General features: G+C 47.2%; 1 protein-coding gene across 2 annotated transcripts in view; it reads left to right on the top strand.

The window, feature by feature from the left end:
- Window positions 1-1,173: 1,173 nt before the first annotated feature.
- ERICH6B (glutamate rich 6B) overlaps window positions 1,174-20,273 on the top strand; it is a 305,261-nt gene continuing 286,161 nt past the window's right edge. Inside the window, exon 1 of one of the 2 annotated variants that reach the window (XM_077483225.1) lies at window positions 1,174-1,681. The gene's annotated coding sequence lies outside the window, so the exon portion shown is untranslated. The remainder of the gene's footprint in view (window positions 1,682-20,273) is intronic. The other variant, XM_077483224.1, reaches the window with a different exon arrangement.

Genomic DNA, 20,273 nt, shown 5'->3' with positions numbered 1-20,273 from the left:
GAAGTCATTGTATGACCCGTGACGTCATGTGCGCTCCACGTGCGTTCCATGCCGGCTCCAGCTTTTTTTCCTGGCGGCCACAGGACATTCCCAGGGCCGAGAAACATTGATCCACAGCCCTGCTTTTCTGCAGAACCACTGAACAAATTACCAAAGGATCCTGATCTGAGGACCAAACTATGGATCATTCCATAAACACAGATGAGCCTTTTTTAATCTTCTCTTCCTGTAAAGCCTCATACACACAATCGGACTTTATACAAACTTTCCTGTGGATTTCTGTACAAAGGGCGCTGCCCATGAACTTGTTAAGCATACACACAATTGGACTTTTTCAGCCAACTTTCACCAAATCATGTGGTTTTCTGCTCTCTACCGCCACCTTTGGTCAACTTCTGTATTGTTGTCTGATCTTTTGCATTGGTTCTGAGCATGCGTGTTTGTAAAGTCCCATGGTTTTCTGTACACGCGATCAGACTTTGCTCCATCGGACTTATGTTGTCGAAAAATTTGTCTGTTCGCACAGCCAACATTTGTCTGATGAAAACCGATAAAGTTTGTCTGATGGAGTGTACACACGGTCGGATGTTGCCTTAAAACAGCTAATTTGCATGTTTGTTTTTAAAATGTCCGATCGTATGTACGGGCCTTTAGTGTGACCTTATATTGTATCATTAAAGCATCCTCTAATACTACACAGGTGGTGCTTCCTTTTCTACCTTCTCTTCCAAAATACAAACACACATGCCTAGAATGAATGCTCACCAAACACGACATTAGCAGATGTCGTAGTACGTCACTGCGTTCGTGTTTGTTGCCCGACAATTGTGTACCGTTTGTATGCAAGACAAGTTCACGGCACACACCCTTCGGACAAAAGTCTGATGCTTTGTCTAGCAGAAAATCCAATTGTGTGTACAAGGCTTAAGAAGGAAAGAGGGATTTAATTCCAAAGGAAGGATCGGTTAGGAGTTAATGACTTTATTACTTCAGAAAAGAATTACAAAAAAAAATCTGTTTCACTAAATGGCATTGCATATTTGTGAATCCAAGCTGTGGGATAGGAAAAAAAAAAAAAGAAGTAAAACCGTTTGCCAAGCTTCTCGAAAGACAGACAGCTCGGCTATACAAAGACATTGCAATCTGACATGAGTGACTGTTGCCTTAGAGACAGAACATACAACACAAGACAAGAGGTGAGGACACGCAGAGACAATAGACGGGGCAACAACTTCCACAGAGAGGGAGGGCAGGTTCCAGAACACTTCAGGCCTGCAGAGAACTGGGTCAGGTGCAGTGATTTACTGTTCTCTTTCCAACAGAAGAACACAATAAATCAGACCACTTGTAGCTTAATGATAGAATCAGTAATGTGGAAGCAGCTTGTTTGTTTATCAGCAGTGTTGCTCACAGCCTTTTCCAGCCTTCTTTTTGTGAGCACTGATTTCAGACACATTTAAAGGAGAACTTTAGTAAGGGAAAAAAAAAACAAAGTTGTTGAGAGCCTTGATTAAACTTCAGTCTTTGATCCCCTCTAGTCCCCCGCTGTTCCTTTTTAATCACTGGTATCGATTGTGGATGCATCCACTTTGACTTTTCACGTACTTTGTCATTAAACTAGCAGCAAGCAAAAAAAAAACTTGCCAAACATCCTCTCCAGCAATTACAAAACGCAGAACAGGTAAGAAGTTATTTTTACGGCTTATATGTTGTTAAAGTTTGTGTTTTGCCTGGTGCCCCCTTTTAGTTCTATTGGATACTTTTATAACCGTTGCATTTTATCCTGTTTGTACTTTGAATGTTGAAACTTTTTTGCCAGTCCGTTTACTGCTTTCTGGCCCATTTCCATAGCTCCCAACTGTCCCTGATTTTCAGCAATATCCCTCTGTCCCTCATTTGTCCCTTATTTTGGTCTGATCTATATAGATGTATATAAAATGCACTTTTTATCTATCAAAAAGTGTTTTCCAGCCCTAAACCTGTCATCTGATTTCTAAATTGCTGCATTTGTAAATTCCAAAAGTCAATATAAAGGAATAGTAGTGGTTAAAAAAGGCACTTGTGGGTTTAACCAATCTTGTTTTCTTTGTACAATTCTCCTTTAAGGGGGTGTGCCCTATGCCTGTATTCTTTTGCTGATAGGTGTCCCTCACTCTCATCTAAAAAAGTTGTGAAGTATGCATTTCATGCTGTTTTGTTTCGATGCTGTTTTTTAAATTTGCAATCAGCCATAACATTATGACTGGCTCGGGCGAGCTCGAAATCCCATGTGACCGATCCCGCCAGGAAGCCGACACTGCACAACGCTAATCATTAGCAGTGAGACATTTCTCAATCCGCAACTGCACAGATCAGGAAATGTCTCACTGCCTCAATGCCTGCGATTAGCCGTGTGTAGTGTCAGCTTCCTGGCAGTATCGGGCATGTGGGGTTTCAAACACGCCCGAGCCCATCTCTAGTTTGATGTTGCCCTGCGGGTGGTCATAGAGCATAATGGGCCTGGTGCTGAGGATTATGGTAGGCCTTTTTATGGAAATTTATTAAAATGAAAATGCAATTCAGAAAACAAAAAATGAAAATGCGAACAATATTTTGTTAAAACAAATGAAATTAAATAGAGAGGGGGTGGGGGGGGTGAGAGAGAATAGGTGCCTATGGGTAATCTTAGTAGGGTAGTAATGTGGCGTGCATAGTGCAGCATGGCAAACTGTGGGTGGAGCTACACTGCAGCGAGCCCTCGTTCACATTGCAGAGAGTTTCGTCATGCGATTTGACAGGTCAGGGCCTATTGCCAGCAATCAGTGCGGTGCCACAAAGTCAGAGTCGCACTACTTTTGCCGATTTCGGGTGGCTTTGAAATCCTGTGAATTCAGATGAAGGCACACAATTTCAAAGCCGTGGCTCAATGTGAACAAGGGCTAAGAGTAGGAGGGGCTGCCCTACACGCAATGCATGGGAATGTGCATGCTATGTCATATCTGCATAATGTGAATGGTGCCTTACACTTACCAATCATGTAACAGGGGTATTTACTATGAAAAACCCATCCGTGCCTATCTGCATCTTTTTCAACCTCCTCTTAGTACACATGTGCATTCTAAATCCCCCTGTTAACCTCTGTACTGTCCCCTGCACCCCTTCATGTTTGCCCTCCAAACTGTAATCCCTTCTCTGTTTACCTCTGGACACACCACCCCCCCCCCCCCCCCCCCATATCATTTGCCCACCTTTGCAGTACAGGCTGATATCAGGCTCAGTGACTGTGGCAGACAGGGTTTGTTGTACAACCCGATTACAGCAGCATTCAGCAGAGGTGATGGTGGACCAGGGCTCTAGGAGTTTGACATACCTATGAAAGCTCTAACAATTTGCATATCCATGCCGTCATGATTTACACATCAATCATGTGTACACTGGACACAGAGCAGGGCTGGGCAGCATTGTTGACTCACTCACAGCACTGGGCTGAGCCTATCTTAAGGAAGGGGCCTGGAGCTGCAGCTCCAATAGCCCTATGTTAATCCAGCCCTGATCACCTGCCTAATAATGAGTCTTTAAAGTGGAGGGCCACCCTGAAAACAAAAACATTTTAAAAATTACTAAAAAATCTAAAAAAAAAAAATGAAAAAAAATTTTTTTTTTACTTACCAGAAATGCCTGTTGCTAGGCACATAATCCTAATCTTCCTCTTCCTCCTCCGCGGAGATCTTCTGTCTTCTCTCTTCGTCGCAGCGTCTTCTGGGTAATGGGTCGCGCTGTGTTCTGGGAACTGTGTGTTCCAGAACACAGCGCGTCCCATTCAGAAAGCGCTGCGGGACTCGCGCATGCGCAGTAGGAAACGGGCAGTGAAGCCATAAGGCTCCACTGCCTGTTTCCCTTAGAGGGAATGGCGGCGCCGGGACCCGAGGGACGGGTCGGCCTCGGGCGGCCGACATCGCGGGCGCCCTGGACAGGTAAGTGTGTTTATTAAGTCAGCAGCTGCAGTGTTTGCAGCTGCTGACTTTTTTTTTTTTTTTTTTTTTTAAACGGCCCTCCTCTTTAAATCAGCCCTGACCTATCAAGACATGGACGCCACTAGACCTCTGAAGGTATGTTGTAGTATCTGCCTCCGCCAGCTTCCCTTCTTTCCAAAGTGCATCCTGATGCCATCTGTTCTGCAGGTAAACAATACACATGCAACCAGCCATCTATATGATGTAAAATAATTCATCAAACCAGGCCACCTTATTTATTGGTCCGTGGTCCGGTTACGATGCTCGCATGCCTATTGTAGATGCTTTTAGCTGAGGACACGGGTCAGCCTGGGTACCCAGACCAATCTGTGGCTGCATAGCCCCATCCCATAAGTCTTCATTGACATGTTTGTTTTTTTATCTCAGGAGGAGGGGCTTTCTCTATTTAAATATAGGTATAACATGTTGTAAAGGTGTAGTTAGCCTTTAGGCTAGGTTCACGCTTGAGAACGCAGTGGCTCACAGCAGGAGTCTGGTGCGTCTCCATTCACCAGTTCAGGTCTGATTTCAGCCCGAACTTTGAATTCTGAATTCGGACTTGAAATGGACCAGAAGATGCACAGGGCTCCTTTGCAATTGGCACCGGAGAGGCTGCAGAGATGTGTGAACCGGCTCCATAGCGAGCCGGTCACAATCTCCTTCTATGTGAATTGGATGCAGGGAAGCCCTCATTCAATTCACATAGGTGTGAACCCAGCCTTAAAGACAAGTGGCCAAAAATGCCAGCCTTCCATGCCTGCTCTAGGGAGCTATGGCATCAGATGAACCACTCGCTGACCAGCCGTGACAGTTTTACTGTGGCAGAATGGCACGGCTGGGCGAAACAACGTTATCTTACATCGCTTCCCCTTTTTGCCACTAGAGGCACACGTGCCTGACCCCGATGCGAGTGCCTGGCTGGCGCGACGACTCGTGACAGAGCAAGAACTGTGTGCGTAAACACACAGATCTCGGTTCTTTCAGGGAACAGGAGACTGATCGTGTGTTCTTACTAAGTATGAACACCAAGCTCTTTCTCTCCTCCTAGACAGTCCCATCCCCCCACAGTTAGAAACACACATAGGGAACACAGTTAACCCCTTGATCGCCCCCTAGTGTTAACCCCTTCCCTGCCAGTGACATTTACACAGTAATCAGTGCATTTTTATAGCACTGATCGCTGTATAATTGTCAATGGTCCCAAAAATTTGTCAAAAGTGTCCGATCTGTCTCCCATAATGTCACAGTCCTGATAAAAATTGCAGCTTGCCGCCATTACTAGTAAAAAAATAAAAAATAATAATAAAAATGCCATAAAACTATCCCCTATTTTGTAGACACTATAACTTTAGTGCAAATCAATCAATATACTCTTATTGTGATTTATTTATTTTTTATGTAGAAGAATACATATCAGCCTAAACTGAGGAAAAAATTTGTTTTTTTGATTAAAAAAAGTGGGATATTTTTTATAGCAAAAAGTAAAAGATATTGGGGGTTATTTAGGAAAGGTAAATCCACTTTGCAGTCACTTGGATGTGCAGTCGCTCTAAATCTAAGGGGTACATCTGAAACGAGTGGAAGCTCTGCTGATTTTATCATACAATCATGTGCAAGCTAAAATGCTGTTTTTTATTTTCCTTGCATATCCCCCTCGGATCTACAGCGAGTTTACTTTCAAGTGCACATGCAGTGCAAAGTGGATTTGCCTTTAGTAAATAACCCCCATTGTGGGTTTTTTTTTCAAAATTGTCACTCTTCTTTTGTTTATAGCGCAAAGAATAAAAAATGCAGAGGTGATCAAATACCACCACAAGAAAGCTCTATTTGTGAGAAAAAAGTGACCTCAATTTTTTTTGGAGTGCAGCATCGCATGACCGCGCAATTGTCAGTTAAAGCGACGCAGTGCCGAATTGCAAAAAATGGTCTGGTCATTGAGCAGCCAAATCTTCCAGGGCTGAATGAACCTCAGCTGTAACTATGAATATAATGGTACAGCAATCCATGTTCACATCTATCCAGAAGAAAACAACCTGAGCTGTTAAGCCATGCTGGAATTTTCAGCTAATATAGCTAGAGCTCAATACATAAAAAGCACCTAGCTCTCCTTTGTAAAAGGCCTAGTTAAACCTTGCCCTGCTGAGTGAAAAGAATATTCCTGTTGCCAGATCAAGGGTTAATCACAGCTAGCAATGCTGCTTGCAAATACTCTAGGATTAAACAGAATACAAAAGAAGCAAATAATGTATGAATAAGAACATGAACAAATATGACCTAAATGAGAATGTGTGCCAAGTTAATTTTTAGTGTCTTTAACTTACCGTAATTGATCATTGATGCCCATAGTCAATTGCCTGGGTTCCTGTGAAAGCAGAGTCTCCCCTATTTTCACCAAAGAAGCAATGTATGTGTTCTAGATTATGCTAGGTTCACACCTTTTAACTCAGAATTTTCCTGTGTTTTTAATGTGTTTTATGGCTCATGATGCATTATTTTATTGCATTTTAATGTGTTTTTTTGTTTTGGCCAGTAAAAATCAATATCTGCTGTGACATCATTAGGTGTCCAGTTTGTTGGATCTTCTAGTTTTCTGTATGGTGTGTTTGTGTGCTATCGGACCTTGTGTGCTTGTGTGCTATCTTGAGCCGTGTCTGCTATTCCGGCTTTTTTTGAGCAACAGATGCAGGGGGTTTTCTTGGAGTATGGAAGCCACCTTCATAATAAGGATGCCTCTACCCAATGTGAATGAGTAAGGGGTACTTAGTAGCCCTCCTTACTCATTCGCCACCCAAAAAATTTATGATGTAAATAAACACATAGACAGCAATGTACTTTAGTTTAAAAACGTTCCATGGTGTAAATCCATCATCAATTATGTGATCCAGTGGTGTAGATCCAGCAATCGCAATGAATGATGACCTGCTGACACATACAAAGGCTGGCTATACATTATACAAATTTCTTCTATAGATTTCCTTTAAATTTACCATAACCATATAGTATGAGGTCAAATCTGAACACTTTTAGTTTGTGTGCAATCAGGCAGGCCCCTGTACTACACAGTTGAAGGTAAATCTAAAGGAAATTGAATAAGAAAATGGTATGGTATATGGCCATCTTTAAACTGGAGAGTGTAAAATCTGGTGCAACTGTGCATGGTAGCTAATCAGCTTCCAACTTCAGCTTGTTCATTTAAGCCTTGACCAAAAAAACTGGAAGCTGATTGGTTTCTATGCACAGCTACACCAGATTTTGCACTCTCCAGTTTTAATAAATCAACCCCAATATGCCAACCAATAAGGATTGTCTCTTACTGCAAATGACGACAACCTGACTGGCTGCTGAATGTCAACAAATCGGGTGGTTTCTGAATCCAGTGATTGTGACTGGAAAGGATGCTTAACACAATTGACCGAATATGGTAATGACCATATGAAGAACATTATTAACCAAGATCCCCCTGGCCACTTTTACAAATAGAGTAAAAGAGTTTGAAAACAATCCTGATTTTAGGTTAAAAAGATATCGTGCTTTAAAGCACCCATTAGAGTTGCCACCTCATCCCTTTAAACCTGAACACATATGAATTACACAGGTTCTGAGGCTAATTAAATGCAGATAAGGCACCAAGTGAGTTTAATTACCACCTTAATCAGCCACAGAACCTGTGTAATTAATATGTGTTCGGGTTTAAAGGGATGAGGTGGCAAACCTAGCACCCATATGACATAAACTTAAACAAAATCTATCAAATCTTCGTACATCTTAGTGACTGTTGTTTAATCATGTTTGAGATATACTGTAGTAAATATATTTCTTGATCATACATCACGGGACACAGGAGCTCATTACATAGTGGCTTATATAGGCACCTCTGGTGATTGGACACTGGTTAACCCCAATTAAGGAGAATTCCTCCCCTATATAACCCCTCCCATATGGGAGGCACCTTCGTTTTTTCGCCAGTGTCTATGGTGGTTGGTCACGTAAAACATGTGCTATGAAGAAAGCTCTGTGCAGGTCCCTGCGGGGGCCTACGGGCTACAACAAACCGGATCCATATCTCGGGCCGATATTTGACTCCCAAGATGGTATGGTACCCGGGCCTCGTCATCCGAAGAAACAAGGTTTGGCCTGTAAGTCCTCTCCTATTGGAAGACTGGGCTCTGGGAAAACCAGACTTGGTGTACTGTTTACACATGTGGCACGAAAGTTTCTGGCAGAGTCTTTTACAAGGTCCAGGTAGGAGGTTCTTCTGAGAAAGAACCCCAGAAAAACCTGAAGGTTGGCAAACACTGCCCGCCATGATGGGTGAAGGCTGGAATCTGTCTGTTTTCAGCAATTCCTGCAGCGAGGACAGGTAAGGGAAGTTAATCCTATATTTATGGTCGGAGCCCTCCGCTGTAAGAGATATGAAAGAACACATAAACACGTCACAAGACTAACAACATAAAATAGACCTGAATTGTGCCCTTGGTCTGCTGTAAGGTAAGCCCTGGTGAGCTGGGCGGTGAGCCCTGGTCTGCTGGGCGATATGCCAAGAGAAGGCCGCATACCTTAAGAAAGTAAATGGATGTTTCTGTAGAGAAACGTGTTTTAAGTGAAGTACTCTGAGAAGGGAAATGGGTGGGTGGGTACCTTGCACTGGAACCGACACAGACCGTTGTGGGTGGTCTGATTATATACCCTCCGGGCTCCTCCCATAATTACGGGCCACCATACTGGCCCTCTTATTTATGGTCGGAGCCCTCCGCTGTAAGAGATATGAAAGAACATATAAATACGTCACAAGACTAACAACATAAAATAGACCTGAATTGTGCCCTTGGTCTGCTGTAAGGTAAGCCCTGGTGAGCTGGGCGGTGAGCCCTGGTCTGCTGGGCGATATGCCAAGAGAAGGCCGCAAAAGATTTGGTTTAGGGAGGTAATTATTAATTTATGTACAACAAGACACTACGGGGCAAAGTTGCTGAACGCTCAGGACATTTCCACTTGTGGATTGGAGATGTATCGAGTAAAGCAGGTGGTTTCCCGCCTGCCCATCTTTGATCGCATGGACTGGGACCCCGTTTCGTGAGGCTGCTGATGCTGCTCCAATGCGAAAGAATGTCCAAGAAAATGACCAAGGTCCTGGCCTAATTTGCTCAAAAGGAACCTGACGTGACTAATGAACTGGTTGCTGCCTGGGGTACTAATCGGGAACGGTAGTAATGGGCTGTCCTGCGAGGGATCAAACATATGGGCCAAAAATTGATATAGGATGGACACGGGGCACCAGGCTTTGAGAGTTTGGAAAGGTTTGATGTCAACCCCTGGACCGGACTATTGTGTTTTGGACACCCTGAGGAGCAAGATGAAGTAAGTCTGATGGCGTGTGAGGTGGCGTCTACGTAACACTTTACAACTGGGATGGTGACAGTATTCACTGGGGCGTAAGAAGCTGTAGAAAGCCAGGTAGATGGCTGCTTGAACGACCAGGCTGAATTTAGCCAAAGGGGAATGTGACAGGATGAAAGACATGTCTCGGAATATGGCGCTGGTGATGGGTAGCCGTTTGATACTGATTTGGGGTCATTGCCTGTGAATACCACACAACATGGTCTTGACCGTATGGGCGGCAAACAAGACGGTTTGTTAGGATCTCATAAGGGGATGAAATACTGGATGTCAGCTGAGTGGGGTCTAAGGTATTGTGTGACAATGCCAACTGTGTGTGGTGGCATAATATGAAGACCAGGATGTGATGGAGAACTCTTGGTATTGCTCTAGGGTTTGAGGCTAGTAACCTGACATAGAACCTCTAGGCTGCACGGTAGGCCTTCAGGGTGTTGTGAGATAGTGAAAGATTAATAAGGCAGGTAGCGTCGTGAAAGTGTTGTTTGAATCCGAGGTTAGCTACGACCAGGGTGGGATAAGAGACATGGTCGGGTCGGTTCCAGGTTCCTGCAAAATAATGAAGCAAAGTTAACGGGTAGTACGTCGGCCAGATTATTGCGTTTGTCTGGGATGTGGACACATAGGACGTTAGATTGGTGCTGTGGGGATAGTGGCACCAGCCTGCGCAGGAAGGCCACGATGGCAGGCTACTAGGACCTCCTTTATTCATAATACTGGCTGTGGCTTGGTTGTCTGTGGCGAACGTCACTGTTTGTCCTGCCCAGTTGTTGCACCAGACTTGAGCTGCTGCGACAATGGGGTAGAGGTCGAACAAAGAGGAGAACTAACTGAACCCAGGAATCAAGAGGATTTCTGACGGCCATGGCCCTATCAACCCAATTTGGCCAAAATTGAGGCGAGGACCTGTGGAGGCTGTGGTGACCATGACTACCTGAGATGAAGAGAGAGATGCTGAGGGAATACACATTGTCATGCCATTCCAATTTGTGAGAAATTCGACTCCCATGGGCAGATCTGCTATAGCTGGCACATCTTCATTTAAGGATTTAGTCAGGGTCTTTACCTGGAAGAGAAACACTAAAAGATGGGAGGTAAAGGATCCCCTTGAGTCTGGCTGCTGCCTTGGCTGAAAATGAGCGGTGATAGTCAAAGGATGGGCGTACTTGTGACCTGCTGCATGCAGATACGGGTCCAATTCTACCCTCCTGTTGGGGTTGCCCTGCCTAGCATGTCTCTGACTGTCCCCAAGGCCAGCACAAACTCTGTGACAGTGAGCTTGCGATTAAGTAAAGGGTCTCTGGCCTTCAGGATGACGGAGACATCTCCCCGCGAATATGATTTGTTCTAGGCCAAGTTGTGTACTGCTATGAGGAGGGATGCTAAGTTAACATCGTTGTCATCCAAGATGTCCTCCTAGATGCCCTGCTAGGACAAGGTGTGCAGGGAAGACGATGGTGCAGAAGTGGGGTGTATCTGTAAGTGAAGGTACGGGAATGAAGGTGGTGACTGGAGCTGGTAGGGGCATGGCTGGGCGTACCTCCAGGGCTGTCACTCTGCTTGTACTTCGGCTACTGCTGTTGACAGTGTGGTTACCCAGGAGTGCAGCTGAGTAGTCGCAAAGAAGATAGACTGAAGTGGTGCCTGGAAGGGCTGCCACTGGCGGTGGAAACAGTAGCCTAAAGGCTTGGTTTCCTGGCTGCGGCAGGGTAGGATTTACTCCTGTGACACCGTTCTGCTATGAAATTTTTATTTTTATTTTTTGTTGGTCCAAGCTCTTGTGAGACTGTAAAACGCTGCTTGCTGAGCCCGTAAAGGGTGATGGCAGGGCTGAGGCAAAGTCCTCACTGTCTGCTTGCGACATGGCGTCAACTAAAAGCAAGGGGGGGGTGCGTATGTTTGAGGTAAGTTGCAAAGGTAGGAGGGGATAGTTGCATTTGGGTAGATAAGATGAAAGGCGGAAGGAAACAAGAAGAATAGGACAAGGAACGACAGCCATAGTGACAGTTGGTTTGCGTTCGAGCGCTGTTAAGTGTGACTTTAGAAAACTCAAAGGATTGCGTGACAACCGAGGTGAGCCAGGAGGTGACTGACTAGGTAAAGCCGTGTACACACGGGCGGACTGTCTGGCCAACTTAGTCCGTCAGACAATCCGACGGACAGTCCGTCCTACTTTCGAATGAACGGACTTGCCCACACACGGCACTTTTTGAGCGGACTAAGTCCGCCATACTATCTGCCCTACTTTTGAAATGAACGGACTCGCCCACACACGCGGAGGAAAGTCCGCTCATTTGGAGCGCATATCCGGAGACGTCGCTGACCCCGCCGCCTGGTATGGACTTAAAGGGGAACCCCAACGCCGAAAAGAATCGGCGTGGGGGTCCCCCCCAAGTCCACAACAGATCCTTGTCCGAGCACGCTACCCGGCCGGCCAGGAAAGGGGGGCGAGCGAGCGCCCCCCCCTCCTGAGCCGTACCAGGCCGCGTGCCCTCAACATGGGGGGTGCCTTGGGGAAGGGGGGGCCGCGCGACCCCCCACCCCAAAGCACCTTGTCCCCATGTTGATGAGGACAAGGGCCTCTTCCCGACAACCCTGGCCGTTGGTTGTCGGGGTCTGCGGGCGGGGGGCTTATCGGAATCCGGGAGCCCCCTTTAATAAGGGGGCCCCCGGATACCGGCCCCCCACCCTATGTGAATGAGTATGGGGTACAATGTACCCCTACCCATTCACCTGTGAAAAAAAGTACAAAAAAAACACAACACAGGGTTAAAATATTTTATTGCACAGCTCCGGGGGTCTTCCGTCTTCGGGGGTCTTCTCGCCGGACTCCTCCGCTATCTTCTTGTAGCTCTTTTGCTAGCGGAGGAGTCCGGCTTTCTTCCTCGCCGCCGGCCTCTTCTCCCGACTTCGGGGGTCTTGTCCCCCTCTTCGGTTCTTCTGCCGGGCCACCGCGCCTTCTTATAGCTCTTTTGCAGGCGGTGGCCCGGTCTTCTGTCGCCTTCTTCTTCTTCTCCAGGAGATGTTGCCTTGACGCTCTCTCCGGCCACAATGCCAGGGACGTGCTCCGCTGCCACTTATATAGGGACAATGGGGCGGTGTCACATGGCTTTATGTCACATGGGTTGGTCACATGGGTTGATGTCACATGGGGACTATGACATCGTAAGGGGGCGGGGTCACCATGTGACCAACCCATGTGACATAAAGCCATGTGACACCGCCCCATTGTCCCTATATAAGTGGCCGCGCAGCGCGGCCCTGGCATTGTGGCCGGAGAGATCGTCGAGGCAACATCTCCTGAAGAAGAAGAAGAACGGAAGGCGGCGGCGACGGCGGCGACAGAAGACCGCCTGCAAAAGAGCTATAAGAAGGCGCGGTGGCCCGGCAGAAGAACCGAAGAGGGGGACAAGACCCCCGAAGTCGGTAGAAGAGGCCGGCGGCGAGGAAGAAAGCCGGACTCCTCTGCTAGAAAAAGAGCTACAAGAAGATAGCGGAGGAGTCCGGCGAGAAGACCCCCGAAGACGGAAGACCCCCGGAGCTGTGCAATAAAATATTTTAACCCTGTGTTGTGTTTTTTTTGTACTTTTTTTCACAGGTGAATGGGTAGGGGTACATTGTACCCCATACTCATTCACATAGGGTGGGGGGCCGGTATCCGGGGGCCCCCTTATTAAAGGGGGCTCCCGGATTCCGATAAGCCCCCCGCCCGCAGACCCCGACAACCAACGGCCAGGGTTGTCGGGAAGAGGCCCTTGTCCTCATCAACATGGGGACAAGGTGCTTTGGGGTGGGGGGGCCGCGCGGCCCCCCCTTCCCCAAGGCACCCCCCCATGTTGAGGGCACATGGCCTGGTACGGCTCAGGAGGGGGGGGCGCTCGCTTGCCCCCCTTTCCTGGCCGGCCGGGTAGCGTGCTCGGACAAGGGTCTGTTGTGGACTTGGGGGGGACCCCCACGCCAATTTTTTTCGGCGTTGGGGTTCCCCTTTAAGTCCATACCAGGCGGCGGGGTCAGCGACGTCTCCGTCGCGGGCCCCGCCTACCTGGATACCCGCTCGAAATGAGCGGACTTTTCTCCGGGCGGGAAAAGTCCGCTCATTTCAAAAGTAGGGCGGACTGGCACACACACGGGCGGATTGTCCGCCGAAATGCGAGTCCAGCGGACAGTATTTCCAACATTCCGAAATACTTAGTCCGCCAGACTGTCCGCTGAAAAAGTCCGCTGAAGCCCACACACGAGCGGACTGTCCGCTGAAATGTGTTTCAGCGGACTAAGTTGGACAGACAGTCCGGCCGTGTGTACGCGGCCTAACCGATAGCTCGGGTGTCAGTCTGTGCTCGGCACAGACTAATGAACCAGAGCGCCCCAGGGCGGACTGGGGTGGGTAGCTGAAGTCTGGTATACTAAGTAGGAATGTTGCGATCTGTAGTTAATTGAGGTGGGTTCGGTCTACTAATGCTTGCACTGCCAGCAAGTATGGAGATTAGGCGACCTTGTCTGCGTATTGAAGGCTTTTGCTTCGAAAACAGAGTGAAGTGCACAGAAGTATGTGACAGTTGCTAACGCCTCAGGAGCAGGTCAAATTCTGTATGTGAAGTAAAAATATGTAGTGAAAGAGTGTTTAAGAGAAAGGGGGAATCCCATTGAACTAAACACCTGACTTTATGCCCTAGTTGTGAAGTCGACTGGTTGGGGTCGGGAACTGAGTTGACCGGGAGCCTGTAGTAAGGTGACATGAGAATTTTGTTTTGACAAGGGGGATTGCAAAGAGTTGTTTGGGGCAAAGCTGGCCCCCTGGTGAAGATGCAAGCCCTCGACAATGGGTTTTTTTTTTTTTTTTTTTTTTGGGAGATACTGTTCAAACATGGTGCAGGGTGGACTAACTGGTGTTCTAACTGGCCTAAAAAGGGGAAAGCGACAGAGAAAATGATGAGCAGCCGTGTTGCTACTGGAAATGAGGAGTGGCAGTTTGAGCCACTTGCTAAAATGCTTGCAGCGATTGCAAGGAAGCGGCCTTATTTGAATTATGAGGTGAGAATGAATGAATGGATGAATGAGGTGAGCAGCTGTGTTGCTACTGGAGATGAGTGGCCGTATTAAGCTGTTGCAGAGATGCTTGCAGTGATTGCAAGAAAGCAGCTTTATTTGAATTTATAAATTAAATTATAAGTGTGTAGGAATGAGGAGAGCAGCCGTGTTGCTACTGGAGATGAGTGGCCGTATTGAGCCATTGCATTGATGCTTGCAGCGATTGCAAGGAGCTTTGTTGAAAGTCGAAAGAAAAGGTTATAGAGGAAATGTGATTATGTAGGAATGACCATGCGCAACACTGAGCAAATTGGTGGAGAAAATTGTGTATGATCATGTATGGATAGACTGAGAAAGTCAAACGTAAGTACTGCTGAATTCGTACTGTTGATGTGACTAGTTTGAACAGGGTTATAGCTATGGAATAGTCTGCAAAGATTTGATTTGAGTCGGTGATGCAACAGGATTTGGCTTGGTTGTTAGAGTTGCGTTTGGCAAGGACTGGAATCGTTGCGCCGATGCTGCGACTTAGACTCGAATCCTCCCTAGATGCGACTGAGAGGCTCGTATATGGGATCCGACCGTATCGCTGAGGATATGGCTGGGTTCAGATTGATTGAATTGTGATGGTGGTTGAAGGGGCTGGTGATTGCCAATGATCCGAAACATAGAAGCGAAGTTGCGACTAGATTCGAATCGACCGTAGATGCGAGGTGACTACAGGGCTCTTATGACAGATCTGCCCGTATTGCCGATATGGCTGGGTTTGAATCGACTAAATGGTGATGGTGGTTTGAAGGGGCTTGTGATTGCCGAGGATCCGAAACATAGAAGCGAAGTTGCGACCAGATTTCGAATCGGCCATAGGTGTGAGGTGACTACGGGGCTCGTATGACAGATCTGACCGTATTGCCGATGATATGGCTGGGTTCGAATCAACTAAATGGTGATGGCGGTTGAAGGGGCTTTGTGATTGCAGAGGATCCGAAACATAGAAGCGAAGTTGCGACTAGATTCGAATTGGCCGTAGATGCAAGGTGAGTAAGGGGCTTGAATGTCGGATTTGACCGCATCGCCGTGAAGTGAACGGCTCGAGTAAACCCGCGTTGGGTAGAAAGCATGAAATACATGAAAGATGACATAGAAAGCCTTACGGTGGCGTAAGTGCGACTTTTTGCAAAACGAACATGATAATGTAACTACTAGAGTTTAGAAGAGCGGTAACAACAAAGTCCTACCTGTGACAGCGAGTGTGTAGCGGTCCGAGCGTGGGACAATCGATGAAGATATACGACCGATCTCGAAAGTACAACTACGTGGACACGCAGTGAGTTGGCAGAGTCAGCCTGTGCAATGCATTTGACACGAATCAGCTTAAAAAATGTATGAGATGAATCTGATATAAATTGTCAGTAAGGAGTATCTGATACGAATTGGCTGTAGAGTGTATGCCATTCCTTACTGTGAAACCAAACACCTATCAACCACCCATCCCCCCAGGCTAGTCAAGTGCAGGAAAAACCTCAGGTGGGTTTAATTACACCTCAATCAGCCACAGAAACCCATACAAACAATACCTGTTTATCTCAAAAAGGATGAGAACAGTGAATCTTATAACCAATGAAGCCTATGGCGAGTGATAACGACCGACAGCGACTTGGAGGCTTGGATCTATGAATGAATCGTATGTTAGGTAGAAGGAATTTACGAATGTACTATGCCTGTGCCGAAAGATGTCGGGACATGAGTGTCAACAACTCAGAGGTAGGTTTTGCGAAAGGGGTGCAGGATAGTAAGCATGATAAGCCGCAAGTTTGCACATGATATGAAAAGATTCGGATACTACTTATCTGCGACCATAAGCGGAAACCGCCGACGAAGACCACGAATGAAGAAGCCGAAGTGCACCTGCGATTGGACGCACAGATAGTCGACCGAGAGGGAGCTGAGAAGAGTCGGCCCCTTGATGTGCAGTACCTTGCACTGGAACCGACACAGACCGTTGTGGGTGGTCTGATTATATACCCTCCGGGCTCCTCCCATAATTACGGGCCACCATACTGGCCCTCTTATATAATTATATGATGGATTTCTTCATTTGAGTAGTTGTATGTCTTACCTGGTTTCCACCACTAGAGGGAGTAAGAGCAGCCTGATGCATACTTACATGCCTTTCAGTACACACGCTCAGTGAAGCCTGGTTCTCCAGAGGTCTTACGTCTCTACTGCAGTCCCTGCCACAATAAGGTAATACAGGGGTCCCACGTAGTCTGGGGGTCCCACGCAGCTCTGATGAGATTCCTTTTCCCCCCCTGGATTCCGGCGGTCCTCGTGCACGCGCGCGGGCGTGTGCACATGTGCCTTGCGCGCTCCCGGGCTAATGGGGGAGGGGGGAGTGTGGTTGTGAGCCGTGCACGTTGGTGTGCACGGCGCTGTACTGCGCAGGCACCAGGCAGCAGTTTTTAAAGCCCAGAGCGTCAGGGGACTGTAAGTGAGAGACACAGGAGCTGTGGGCAGTAAGCATCCCAGGGGATTGGATCCAGGCATACCTTAGACACCTACTCAGCATCAGATTGTGCAGTATTAAGCATATATATGTTATTGTGAGACTTTTAGCACAACAGTGATTGAACTTTGTATTAGTACCTCTGCTTTGTAGCTTAGGACTATGTCTCCTCGTAAGAGGGTCTCAGGGGGAGGTAACAAGGGCACTGGTAAATCACTGCTTAGGTCCAGGGGTTCTAAAAATGCCTGTAAGTTACCATCCCCCCCGCAAGACTGGAGCCAGCCTCACAGGATGAGTCAGTGCCCCTGTCAGGTTTTGCAGCCTCTCCTAATGTCTCAGCCCCGATATACATCACTGAGGACTCCCTTAGGGCTACATTGGAGGGTTTTGAAGGGAGAATCATGAATTTTATTTCTACTTCCCTGAAAGATAGCAGGGAAAGGGGTAGATCCCCTCCCTCTGCTGAGATTCCTCTTTCAGGTGATTCTTCTGACAATGAGGAGAGATCCCTATCTTGGGACAGGGATCTTGAGCAGTCGGAGGAATCAGAGGAAGAAGAGAGTCCCCTCCTCCCAGGCGCTCAGAAAGCAGGTACAGTATTATACTGAATTGGTGCGTACCACATTCAGAATGCCTGCTGCTGAAGTCGCTACGTCCTCTGTTTCTTCCCTGGGAGTCAGGAAAATCCCACAGGCTGCTTTTTCCTTTCCAATTCATTCCTTAATGGATAAATTGATGTATGAGGATTGGGGACATCCCGATAAACTGTTTGCTCCTCCTAAAAGGTTTTCTATGCATTATCCTCTGGAGGAAAGTTTCACCAAGAAATGGGGGGTCCCATCTGTCGATTCGACTGTTTCTTGCGTGAATAAAAACCTGACCTGTCCGTTGGATAATGCTCAGGTATTTAAAGATCCAACTGATAAGAGGTTGGAAACATTATTAAAAGCCTCCTTTTCCATGACTGGCGCTGTAGTGCAACCTACAGTCGCAACCGTGGGGTTGTGTCAGTTCCTCAAGGAACAGGTTAAGCAGATGCTTGGCCTCCTTCCCAGTGAGGAAGTGGAGAATTATGCAGAAATACCTCAAATTCTGTGTTTTATGATTGATGCGATTTTGGATTCTGTCCAACAAGCATCTCGTTTGTCTCTCCTGTTGGTACACATGCGAAGGGCCCTATGGCTAAAGAATTGGGCAGCTGAGCTATCATGCAAGAAGCATTTGATTGGGTTCCCGTTTAAAGGGGAACTTTTGTTTGGAGAAGAATTTGACAAATTCGTCCAAAAAATTTCAGGGGGTAAATCTACTCTCCTTCCAGTCAAAAGGAACAAACATCCATCTTTTAGGCGTTCTCTCTCTCCCGGAGCATCAAGCTCTAAGCAGTGGCGACGGCCTTCTCAACCCTCCTCTACAGGAAAGGTTCAGAGCCGAGCCCAGGGGCAGAAAAAGACTTGGGGGTGAAAGCCTGCCAAGCAGAGCCCAAAAACTTCCTTGTGAAGGGGCGCCCCCGCTCGGCCGAGTGGGGGGAACGCTTCGGCAGTTTGCGGAAGCCTGGCGGGAAGAGATCCGGGACAAGTGGGTGATCTCTTCAGTATCTCTGGGCTACAAGCTAGAGTTTCAGGAGATTCCACCTTTTCACTTTCTAAGGTCAAGGATCCCCAGGGACCCAGTAAAGCAAAGACCGCTATTTCTGGCCTTAGATCACTTACTATACCAGGGGGTGATAGTAGAAGTGGACCCAAAAGAACAGGGTTCAGGGTTTTACTCGAATCTCTTCACCGCTCCAAAGCCAAATGGAAGTGTCAGACCTATCCTGGATCTGAAGGAGCTGAACCAGTTTTTACGCATCCGGTCCTTCCAAATGCAGTCAATTCGCACTGTGGTCTCCTCCCTGCAAGGGGGAGAATTTATGGCATCAATAGACATCAAGGATGCATATCTCCATGTGCCAATTTTTCCCACACACCAAAAGTATCTAAGGTTCGCGGTAGAGCGGCGCCATTTTCAAGTTGTGGCCTTGCCGTTCGGGCTCACTACGGGCCCCTCGAGTCTTCACAAAGATTCTGGACCCTCTCTTGGCAAACCTAAGAGCTCAGGGTATAGCCATCATGGCTTATTTAGACGACTTGCTTCTCATCTAGAAAACAGTAGCGTTCCTGAACAACAGTGTTTCCAGAACGCTAGAACACCTGCAGCGCCTAGGTTGGATTATAAACCTAGAAAAGTCGTCCCTACAGCCTGCTACCAGGTTGGAATACCTGGGTATGTTTATCGACACCGCTCAGGGCAAGGTGTTTCTTCCAAGGCCAAAAGCCTTGGCCATTGGGGATCTGGTGCGCCTAATTCTGGGCAGGAAATCTTCCCCCATTCGCTTGTGCATGAGACTGTTGGGGAAAATGGTCGCCTCCTTTGAGGCCGTTCCATTTGCCCAGTTCCACTCAAGGCCTCTGCAAAGATGCATCCTTGCGACTTGGAACAGGAAGCCCCAATCCTTGGATCTTCCTATGCGTCTATCCCCAGGGACATGCAAGAGTCTCGTCTGGTGGTTACAAACTGAGAATTTGCTGAAAGGCAAAACTTTTCTTCCTCTTCCATGGAAGGTTATTACGACAGATGCCAGCCTGACAGGCTGGGGAGCAGTGTTAGAGGAGACATGCTCGCAGGGGAGATGGTCTGCGATCGAGAAGCTATTGCCCATAAATGTCTTGGAGATCTGGGCAGTTTACATGGCTCTCATAAAGTGGTCTTCCAGACTACGGGGTCTCCCTGTTCGGGTTCAGTCCGACAATGCCACAGCAGTGGCCTATATCAATCACCAGAGCGGTACCAGGAGTCTGGTTGCGCAAAAAGAGGTGAATCGCATACTTGTCTGGGCAAAAAAGCATGTTCCATGCCTTTCTGCAGTCTTCATTCCAGGAGTGGAAAATTGGCAGGCGGATTTTTTGAGCCGCCAGCAGTTGTGCCCAGGAGAATGGGCTCTGCACCCCGACGTGTTTTTGGACATATGTCGCAGGTGGGGTACTCCAGACGTGGATCTGTTTGCGTCCAGGTTCAACAGCAAACTGGACAAGTTCGTGTCAAGAACAAGAGATACAATTGCTCAGGGGTCAGATGCCCTGACAGTTCCCTGGGATCAGTACAATCTGATTTATAAAACAAAATTATAAAGTGACATAATTTTTCTAATTTACAAAAAATCCCAAAAACATGCAAAAATAGTGCCAAAGTAATGATTTCCAGGCATATAAGCAGTCCAAAGAAAAGGAAAGATGGATAAGAAAAAAGCTCCCATAGCATAATTCCGTAAAGATTTATTAAAATATAAAAAGTGAGCCGGCCGGCTCTCTCTTGTT

This window comes from Lithobates pipiens, unplaced genomic scaffold (genome assembly GCF_037356315.1).
Source record: "Lithobates pipiens isolate NorthernLeopardFrog02 unplaced genomic scaffold, aLitPip1_a1.2 Scaffold_16, whole genome shotgun sequence".
NCBI lineage: Eukaryota > Metazoa > Chordata > Amphibia > Anura > Ranidae > Lithobates > Lithobates pipiens.
Note: the sequence above shows the minus strand (reverse complement) of the source record. Positions and strands in the feature narration are given on the sequence as shown.